The 11,146-nt window shown below is 28.2% G+C and overlaps 1 pseudogene; it reads left to right on the plus strand.

Annotated features, from left to right (window-relative positions):
• Positions 1-841: 841 nt before the first annotated feature.
• LOC149060766 (uncharacterized) lies at positions 842-2,512 on the plus strand (annotated as a pseudogene).
• Positions 2,513-11,146: the final 8,634 nt, after the last annotated feature.

Genomic DNA, 11,146 nt, shown 5'->3' on the forward strand with positions numbered 1-11,146 from the left:
CCACAGTGACAAATAATGGAACTGATCAATTTATTTGATAAGATCTTATATTGATAGATTTGGTATAGTGAAAAATAACTTTTGAGAAAAATGGTATTGTGAAAAATAACTTTTGGGACAAATGGTATTGAAAAAAAAAAAAACTCTTGGGGAACAAAAATGTGAAAACAGATAGGGAATAGTGTCTCCCTGCCGTCTAGTCGATTAATTGGACATACAATATGACAAATGTATTTTAATCACAATTTCACAGTTAATTATTAAAAAATTTAAATGTTATCACTATAGAATTCTATAGTATTGCCAATAAGGACTAAGGCATACCTTGATAAGTCTGTGACTGGTTCTATAATTATAATATGATTACAATATGATGCAGTAAGTAAATAATAAATATAGGTACTTAGATGATAATAATGCGCAATAATGTGATTTAAGATAGTCTATCTAATATATAAAAATCTCGTGTCACAATTTTTGTTACCAAACTCCTCCGAAACGGCTGGACCGATTTTCATGAAATTTGTTGTGTTAGATCTCAGAGAATGATGTAAACTATTTTTCACACCCCTATTTTTATTTTAAAGGGTGGCTCATACAGGGTTTTTTTTAACCTACGACAATTTTTTTTTATAGAGTTGACGTTGGTGTTACCAAATATATTAGATTATTATTATTATTTTTTTTAATTTTTTTATATTTAATCGCTGTTTCATATATTTAATCAATGGCCACACTGACCAATCAGCCGCCGTTTTCACCGCTGTCGTCTGACGTATTTCCATAGATATAAACATAAAATATATGAACTTTAATTGTATCGATTTGTGTATTTTGTACAATGCCAGCTAGACGGAAGGGGTCTGACTTGGCCCGTCGAACGACCAAAAGTACAAGCATGCGAGATAGAAGAGCACAAAGAAGAGACGTACAAATCCAACCGAACAATGAAAATGTACGTGTGAACACGGTGGGATTGCGTGAGGCACAAGCTGAACAAAATCAAATAAGACGATTAGAAGTACGTCAATTCGTAGTTGACACGCAGAGCAAATGACCAACAACGCCAACAATAAGTACATAGAGCATTTACATCCAATTCATTCCTTCGTCTAGCATTCGAGTATGGGCCCGATATTGAATATTACGCTCATTCGAAAGTTGAGATTGGTGCTATGGACAAGGAATGTCCGCATTGTAATGCGCTGAAGTTCAAAAATGAGCCACCCGGTATGTGTTGCGCGTCAGGAAAAGTGCAACTACCGGAAATTGAAACACCACCTAAACCATTGAACGGTTTACTTATCGGTACGGATCCAAATTCTAACCTGTTCCTGAAGTCTATTCGAACATTAAATTCATGTTTCCAAATGACATCGTTCGGAGCAACAGAAATAGTTAAAAATAATGCTGCAAATGGTCAACAATTCAATTCAACATTCAAAATCAAAGGCCAAGTTTATCATAGAGTGAGCTCATTGCTACCAATGCCAAACGGACCATATAATTTTTTACAAATTTACTTTATGGGCGGTGAGCACTCCGAAAGCGCACTTGCCAATCGCGTGGATGCACGTTGTAGTTACAATAACCTTACTTCACCTTTTGCCAGACGCATCGTAGGTGATCTGGACACTTTATTGAATGAGCAAAATTAATTGTTGAAATTAATCAAATCACACATGCACAAATTACAAAGTGACAATCACGCAATTGTCATCAATCCTGATAAAACGCCAGCTGGAGAGCACATTCGTAGATTCGATGCACCTGTAGTTGACGACGCTGCTGGAATCATGTTTGGCGACCGTACAGCTACACGAGAAATCGTGATTCGAAGAAGAAATAATAATATTGAGTTAATTGCTGATACACACCGTTCATACGACGCTCTCCAATATCCGCTAATGTTCTGGAAGGGACAAGACGGATATTGCATAAAAATTAAACAACGGGATCCCGTAACAGGCACTTCATTTATTGTGAACATCATTACTTAATTTGAATTAATATTTATGAATATATTATTACAGGAGACGAAACAAACATGAATGTTAGCTCGAAAGCTTATTATGCGTATCGTATGATGATTAGACGCGGTCAGGACAACGTCATTCTACTGTGTCGCGAGCTTTGCCAACAATTCGTGGTCGACATGTACGTGAAGATAGAGAGCGAACGACTACGATATTTACAATATAATCAACAAAAGCTGCGTGCGGAGGAATACATTCACTTGCGAGACGCTATTCTGTACAACGCCGACACCACCGAAATCGGTAACTCTATCATTCAACCATCATCGTACATAGGCAGTCCACGTCATATGCAAGAATACAGCCAGGATACTCTAACTTACGTGCGCGAATACGGCCGACCATGTTTATTTATCACGTTCACATGTAATCCAAAATGGCTGGAGATAACATCTTTGTTATTGCCAGGACAAAATGCAATACATCGTCATGAAATTACAGCACGAAAAAAACAAACCACACACACATCATTGTAAAATCAATACATTCATTACTTCGTTCAGAATCTAAAATAGTTTAAAATGTATATCATTTATAAAAATATATTTGTTTATGTTATCAATAAAGAACTTTGTAATTTACTCATTCATTGCAGACTATGTTCTATCCTTAATCCCGAGGGTTATTAATTATTATTAGTGACGTTATATGAATATTGATTTGACATTCTCAATAGTTTACTCTACGCTATGATCTCCAAAACCACTAATAAACTACAATTAAAAAAAAAAATAAAATATTTTCTCATAGGTACATAATAACTAATAAGTAATAACACTATACACGGCCTACGAAAATGCCAAAAAACAAACTAATACGCGGGCAACGCCGTGTCGGGACAGCTAGTCAATTATATAATAGTATTTTAATATGAATTAAAATTTTGAGGCACCGATGTGGTTACGAAATTTTTTTTGCGGTTACAAAATGCTACATAATAAATAACATAATAACCAATCATTTTTCAAGTCGAAATTTTGATCTTGGGTTGCCAGGGTAACACACCTTATTTTTATGTATGATATAATATGTATATATGTATATTATACATGCTTAGTTGTTTCTTATGTTTTTAGAATAAATGTTATTTCTAAAAATGTACAGAAAAAGAATTTGATTTGAATATCATATGTATGGTCTTTTTAATTAAAATGTGACCGTTATATGCGGTATGAATTTTTTAAGTGTGAGTCTTTCTAATGATCATGTTCATTCAGACCACTCCAATATCCTTACTTTTATGAGTTTTATGAGACCGCTAGACTTGCGTCCTATTTTCGTAAAACATTTTCTGTACTACAATAATTGCTTGACATATTGCTGTAAGATTATAATATATTTTAACCACTATCTATCATTATGTATAAAAATATACTTCTAGCATCATCACATGAAATGAATTTAACACACAATATGAACTATGAACCATATAAGAGGTAGGATTTTTAACGGGCTACGAAGTGCACGGGCTCAGCTAGTAAATATGATCAATACTTACCTAGTCACAATTCTTTTTTTAGAAGCTGAAATTTTACACTATACATATTGATGGTTTATGCGAGTATACCTCTGATAATTCGTTAAATCGATTTAATAATTATTCAACTTACCGTTAAATCACATAATTCGACATAGCATGTATTTTATAACATATTATAAGATAATAGGCTAACGGTGTTGGTGAGACATGCAAAATAGTTGATTAGGATTTGTTCCCGAATTAGACATGTGCGAATTTAATAGATTAGTAGATAACCTACTTCGTTTTGAATATCTGTTACTATAAATGCATATCTAGGAATGGTGACCTAATTCATAAAATACAAAAAGTACGTATATACGGTTATCATTTTTATGTATATATAAAAAGATAAATAAAATTACACAAAACAAATTAAACCACATTATTTTGAAACGTAAATCATAAAATGTCAGTTATCGTAGATTTTTAATTTTATTAAAAGTAAAAAATAAAAAACCTATAATATCGTTTGAATTATTAGTCATACTTAACTACTTCTATTTTGTTTTCTATACTACGCCGACATCAAATATTTTGAATTTACGAAAGTTTTAAATGTTCACCCGGGGATAAATAGACTTTCCGGAAAAACTGTTTCAGCAGGAATTATACAAAGCTGGTCAGGAATTCACAAGAATTGATTAATAATTATTGGTGCAAAAAAATAAAAAAATGGAAAAAGTTAATTTGGATGGTGGTTGGGCTGGGGTAACGTACCTCACCCCCACTCCGGGAAAAATGGATTTTCCACGAAATTTATCAGAGCAGGAATTATAAAAAGCTGGTCAGGAATTCATAAGAATTGATTGCTAATTAATGGTGCAAAAAAATTGAAAAATTCGTATTGAAAAAGCTTTGGTGTTTAATTAGTGGAAGAGTCGTTTGATATTATTATTCTATAACGAAACAATTGAACTTTTTATACAGATTTCGAATTACGTTATTTTATTACAAAATATAATGTAATTATGTGAAAGATAATTTAAAATAACTAATTCATAGACTAACTATGAAATATCTTAAGAAAATAATATATAGATGTACAATGTACATATAATACATTATATAAAATAATGTATTAACAAAATTAATAAATAAAAATTGTTTTAAAAAAACTAAAATATTTTCAACTTTCGATCTAATAGAATATTTATTATTGTAATTTTAATAATAATTAAAAATGAATTATTCATCTCGAATACTACTTTCATTTTTGCTTATTGGTAAAGATAAAAATAGTGTATATTTTTGTACATTATAAAAATAAATCACATTAGTTCTAATTTAAATTAGTAAAATATTACCTTTTTTTATTTAAAATAATACAAGAGGAAGAAAAATAAATTATTTACAACGTAATATGTAGTTAGTACTAAATGTTCAACTTGAATTAGTGATTGACTATTAAAATGTAAATACCTAATATAGTTTACTTTGTAACTATTATAATTATTTTAAAATGTATAAACTACATTATTTGGTATCTACATCTTTTTAATTTATACTAGTAAATCCATTATTTTATTTTGATTGATCGATACAATATTATGCAGAATTTCATTTTTGGTTAGTTGTGCCTTTGACTTGAAGTATGTGGGTGCATCACATGAGTAGATAATCCGGTATCTACATACGATCACATTCATATTAATCAGTAATCATCAATGACGACTAACACAAAATAAATGCCTTTGGTGACAGAAATTTAATTGCATATAGCCCCTTAATAAAGACACACGGCACGCCTAACCTAACCGGTGGTAGTCCCTTCGGCTCCCGTTTTATAAAAAGGAGAATTTCCAAACAGCTCCCGTCAAAAAAGGTCTAACGAATAGGTAAATTTTTAAACGCACCGCTTTTTTTGCAACACAAATTCCTTTCCATTTTATACAGACTTAGGACTGTCTTAAAACAGTTGTGGTGAAAGTGAAAATGTCTTGGAGTACACTAAGTAATTATTAAAATTATATAAAAAAAGCTTTTACTATAATATTTGATTTTTAATTTTTAACGTTAAAAAAATACATATATAATGTAAAAAATGTTTGTATCAATAAAAGTACAAAAAATCATAATATATCGGGTAAATTTGTAACGTGCAATTTTTTTTATATAGTCCATGTGTGCTATTTTATTTGATGAAAACTCGTAAATGATTTTTTCTAAAAGCTTTTTTTTCGATTTTGGTGTCGTAAAATGACTTTGAGCTTTAATTTGCGTTTCAGATTGTATATTGATTTTTTAATATTATCAATATATATCTTATATCTTTGGTATTCCATGTTATAAATTTTGAATTTAAAAATATGATGCACAGGAACTTTATATACTACATAATAACAGCATTACGAGGAGCATAATAACATCGCGCAGTTATTATGTAGGCTGTGTTGGAAGATAGGTGTGTATATTTCCAATAATTATTGTGAAGTACAATTATACAATTATACATATTTGTACATTTTTTTTTTTTTTGATGGGAGCCATTTGGTAATAAGCAAACAATAGACGGGAGCCATTTGGGATCCGACGATCTAACCATATACCACTTAAATAAAAAATGTAATCTTATATATGATTATAATTTTATGAGTGGTTTAATCTATTAATTATGTAACCTTTAACCTTCATTCCAACATCCTAATTTCTAATAGTTGTAACTTGAGATTTTTTAAAAAATGCACGTTAATTTATGTTTAAATTAACTTAAAATGTATATTGTATTATTACATCATACACATTGTACTCTTCTGTAGATAGTTGAAAAACTATATCGGGTATCCCAAAGTCAACCTGATATTTTGGCTTAATAATCTTATGTTTGATTATAAGAATGAGCCCCCAAGGATTAAATTTTAAAGACCCTTATTTTACAAACTTAATAAAAATGATCTTCTTCATACGTAAAATAATTTAACTTTGGAAACAAATATGCATTTTTATTAGGTTTCTAAAAAGTTTCGCAATAAGAACACTAAATTTTAGTAAATGCTTATAGTGAAGTTAAAAACTTAGCTATGTAGACCGTTAGCTTTAAAACTTTTAAACAACATTAACAGGTATTATGAAGATCTTTTTTGAGGGAAACTGTTGTTCAGACTCTTACAAATTAATCACCGTACTGAACAATTAACTCACGGTAAAAAATAACTAAAATTAGTTACTCAACTATAATCTAAATGCGCATCATCTAATAGAAACATGATATTTACTAGTACAACAATAATGCTTTAGTACCTATAGTTTCGCTCTCATGTAAAGAGATCAACCTAATGGTTCATGCACAATATACTATTAAATAAGATAAAATGTATTTTTACTCGAATGTGTTTATAACTGAATTATTTTAAGACAAAATATTATGTTTCTTCGTGATCAAAAATAAAAATAGTATCAATACCTTTTTAAATCTTGAATTGTCATTTAAGTTAACAGAGAGAATATCCACATGAAAATAGAATATATTATTCTGTATCAAATACTGTTGAATAAAAAAAGCTTCATCGGAACAACATTCTTTTAAATATTTTATTTCAATCTTTCCTATTTTCACGGAAGAATAAGTATTATCTCGACCGTACCATTTTAGTGCGTGAAAGCAGTGGCAAAAAAAATAATATAAATAAACAAAAAATAAAATAAAATAGTAGTTGTCAGAATTTTAAATGCTAGCATTATGTATTATGCCGAATTTGTGAATAAGCTATTCGACCCCGAGCGTAGTATCTTATTTCGGCCACTCAAATCTGAATAAGAATAATCAAAAAGAAATATTATGTACAATACACTCACTTAAAACCATAAAAATGAAATCTTGGTTGAAAATTCCCATTAAGTATTTTAAAATGTTTTATAGTATTATATAATAATGTTCAATATACTATTTAAAACGTACTTGAATAAAAATTATCAAGTGAATTTTCGAATGTTTATTTTAAGGTCTAAATGCAAAATGAAAAAAAAAAACGAAAAATAATATAATACAACCATTATAAAAAAATATATTTCATTATAATATTGGAATTCTACTTTTGTACCGCATATTATAACACACAATGATGAAAAATATGATTATGTACACTGTATTGATGACATTGTGTAATAGGTATTTAGGTCTTGTGATTCGTTTTTCCTGGAATCTTAAAATTATTCAACAGTATGATAATAATAATAGGTAACATGTTAAATATAACATAATATTATCAATGATAAAGTAATTATTTTTTAACTATTCAAAATAATAAATGAAACGGCGTTATGTATAGGCTATTTCGGTACACCTCTGACCTAATGGTTTATTTTTGCCCTATTCCATAACATACTTCTAATGCATTTTAAATATACTACATTGATCACACTACGCTATTCATAATACGCTATTTGGGACTTAGGTATACTACTGTTGCCTGGTGACACTACCGAGTGCCTCCACAAAATCATTTATTCTCGTCACCATATTTACCTATTGAAGTGTATTCATTGTACATCATTTTGTGTATATATGAAATAATATTTGAAATTAATAGAATAAAATAGAACAAAGATTTTTGTGGTTAAGGTACTATTAACTGGTTATTTTAATTAGTTTAAGGGGGCTGCAGCTAATAAAAAAAGTGACTTTTAGACCAATAAGCTAGATAAAACTGGAAGAATTTAGTTTGACAGATTTTAATTTTGAAAATGGATTATGAATAATCATTAATTAACAAGTTTACTAGGAATTGATCGAGGTGATTTTGAATTTTTTTTCAGCTGTGATATACAAAAATAAAAATATCAAAAAATATTATATTTTTCATTATGACACCAATAATTGGATTATTCAAAATTACCTCGATCATTCCCTAGTAAACTTGTTGATCAATCATAATCCGTTTTTAAAATTAAAATCTGTCAAACCAAATTCTTTCAGTTTTGTCTAGCTTATTGGTCTAAACGTCACTTTTTTCACTGACTGGAGCCCCCTACAGCCTCCTTAAAGTTTATTTTTATGATTAGGAATTTAAATATACTAAAAAACATTATAACCAACAAAGTTAATGTTTAGATTGATCAAATCTACATTAGTTTTGATTTTTTAAAAATTCGGCTGCAGTCCCCTTAATATGGTCTGTTAAAATATGTTATAGTATTATAATACGAGTGAGTTAAAAAAGTAATAACATAAATATATTATTAATATAAAGTGGACGCCACAGCTACACCCGCATGCGTTGTCTCCCTCTTATAACTTAGCGAAAATTGTACTTGCGTGAGACAACTTTTAAACCTCAGTATCTATAGTAGAATTATTAGATTTCCACAAAGCATAACTGCATAAGTAAGAACTTTATTTGTGTCGTAGCGTCGTTATTTTATTGATGGCACAAACCATTAGTTTTTAATAATTAAATGAAAAAAAAATGTATTTTATTAAGCTGATAACTTTAATTATATTTATGTTATTAAAAAAATAATGAGGCTACTACAAAAATTAAGTTCTTACCTATGTGTTTTGGAATTCTTATTCTATTATAAATATTGAGGGACAAAATTTGTCCCACGAAAAATAGTTTTTGCCATGTCATACGTTTGTAAGACGGAGTCAGCATGTGGGGGTGTGACTTCCTCTTAAGGAAAAAATAGTTTACTGTGTTTATTATGACGTCTACTACATCGTCTTAGTTAACTTAAAATTTAGAACAAAGTGGTCTAGGAAATATATTTTTATTTTTTTATGATTCAATCATAGAATTATTTTAGTTCAATAAAACTTTGTAACTTTGTAGTTGTAACTTTCATAGCATGTGTTTGGCTTCTAAACAAATCAGCCTTATATTGATAAAAAAGTTATACTTCAAACAAGGTGTCTCATATATACTCTCATCTCAAAGGTTCTTCGCTCATTATTATTCATAGGGCATAGCGTAAAGTTTAATGAAAATAAATTAAGGCAGTAGAACGTAAACCATAAGCATGGTAATTAGATAAACAAGATTAGATGATATCAATCAGGACATTCTACAACTGAGGAAGCAAACGAGCTAAATGCGCATAAAAATATTTTCTTTGAAATACATATTATTTTTATTATTATTAGTCCAAATATTTAATTTTGAAATATTTCATTGTATTGTTATATTTCATAACAAAGTGAAACATTGTATTTTTTTAAACGCAAATACTGATGATAATAAATTGATTAGTAATATGGTAGTAGACGTATTTTATTCTTATTTTGACCATTTAAAGAAAAACTATAGGTACGTTTTACTTTTTTCAACTAAAGCTTTATCGTCGATGACCTTAAAATTATTATTAATTACTATTTACTATAATACAGATATTATTATGACTAGAGCGCGGATTTATATGCATTAAAAATCAATAGAATATGCGCTAAAAAATCTTAAATATGCATGGAAAATAAAAAAATATTCATAAAAAGAATCATTTTTGGAACATTAAATTAATACAATATATTATTTAAAAAAAATATGGAACAATACTAAAAACACTTTTCTTTATTTTTTACACTTTCACTATTTTCAGATAGCTTTAATCTATAATATATAAAAAAGGAATCAATTTATTTCAAAAATGTCTCCTAAAATAAATGTAAGTATGTACTTACCTATATTTTGATATTAGTCAAAACAATCGAAACTATAAAAATATAATTTTTTTTTCTTATTTTATAATTGAAAATATTATAAATATAAAAAATTTTCAAAAAAAACGAAATATGCACTAAAAGATGTAATATGCAATTAAAGTTGTAAAATAAGCCCTTAAAATAGATAAATGACGAAATATGCGCTAACAAAGTTTCATTTTTTAAATCGTTATGTCATGAAACAAATGTTGTGCTCACTTAGCATATCATACGATCAACCAGAATAAATATGCAAATGCATACAAATCCTCGCTCTAATTATGACTATATCTAATAATAATATCTATTTTTATTCATGGTATAACTTGTCGAACAAATTTATAATTTTTATTTTTGTACCAGGAAAATTATTTTATTTATTATTTGATTATATTTATTGTTATGGAATGTATACATTTAATAATAATTACAATTTACATTGCTTAATATCTTTAACTAAATGCTGATTTTACTATTATCATCAAAACTGACAAAATATTTGATTCAGCGCCTTTAGTAACAACTCATTTTTTTTATATTGATTTAACTTTTAATGTTAAGTAATAGATCTACGAGCAATCGTATAAATGTATTTTTTATTTGCAATACATTTATCTATAAGTTATGTATTGAACATTTTTGAATTAAACACAATAAATGGAAAATTAACCCAATTTCACAATTTTCAACTTATTTTTAGCATGTGAAAGGGTTGAGTAATTATAACTCGAATCGAACTAAAATTACTTTTTATTGTGAAGAAAATAGTAGGTTAAAAATCAAAAATGTTAAAGTTAAAAATAAGGTCCACCTTAATTACGGTGTATACGTGTCGTATATCCATAATATAACATGTCTCGTGGTAAATAAATATTATCAAATTTGGAATATTTTTGTTTACTTGATCTTAAACGTCTATACCATATACATTTAAAGGTATTATTATTGTCATAA

The sequence above is a fragment of the Diuraphis noxia genome, unplaced genomic scaffold, assembly GCF_037042655.1.
Source record: "Diuraphis noxia isolate RWA-SAM2 unplaced genomic scaffold, SU_Dnox_SAM2 contig0001, whole genome shotgun sequence".
NCBI lineage: Eukaryota > Metazoa > Arthropoda > Insecta > Hemiptera > Aphididae > Diuraphis > Diuraphis noxia.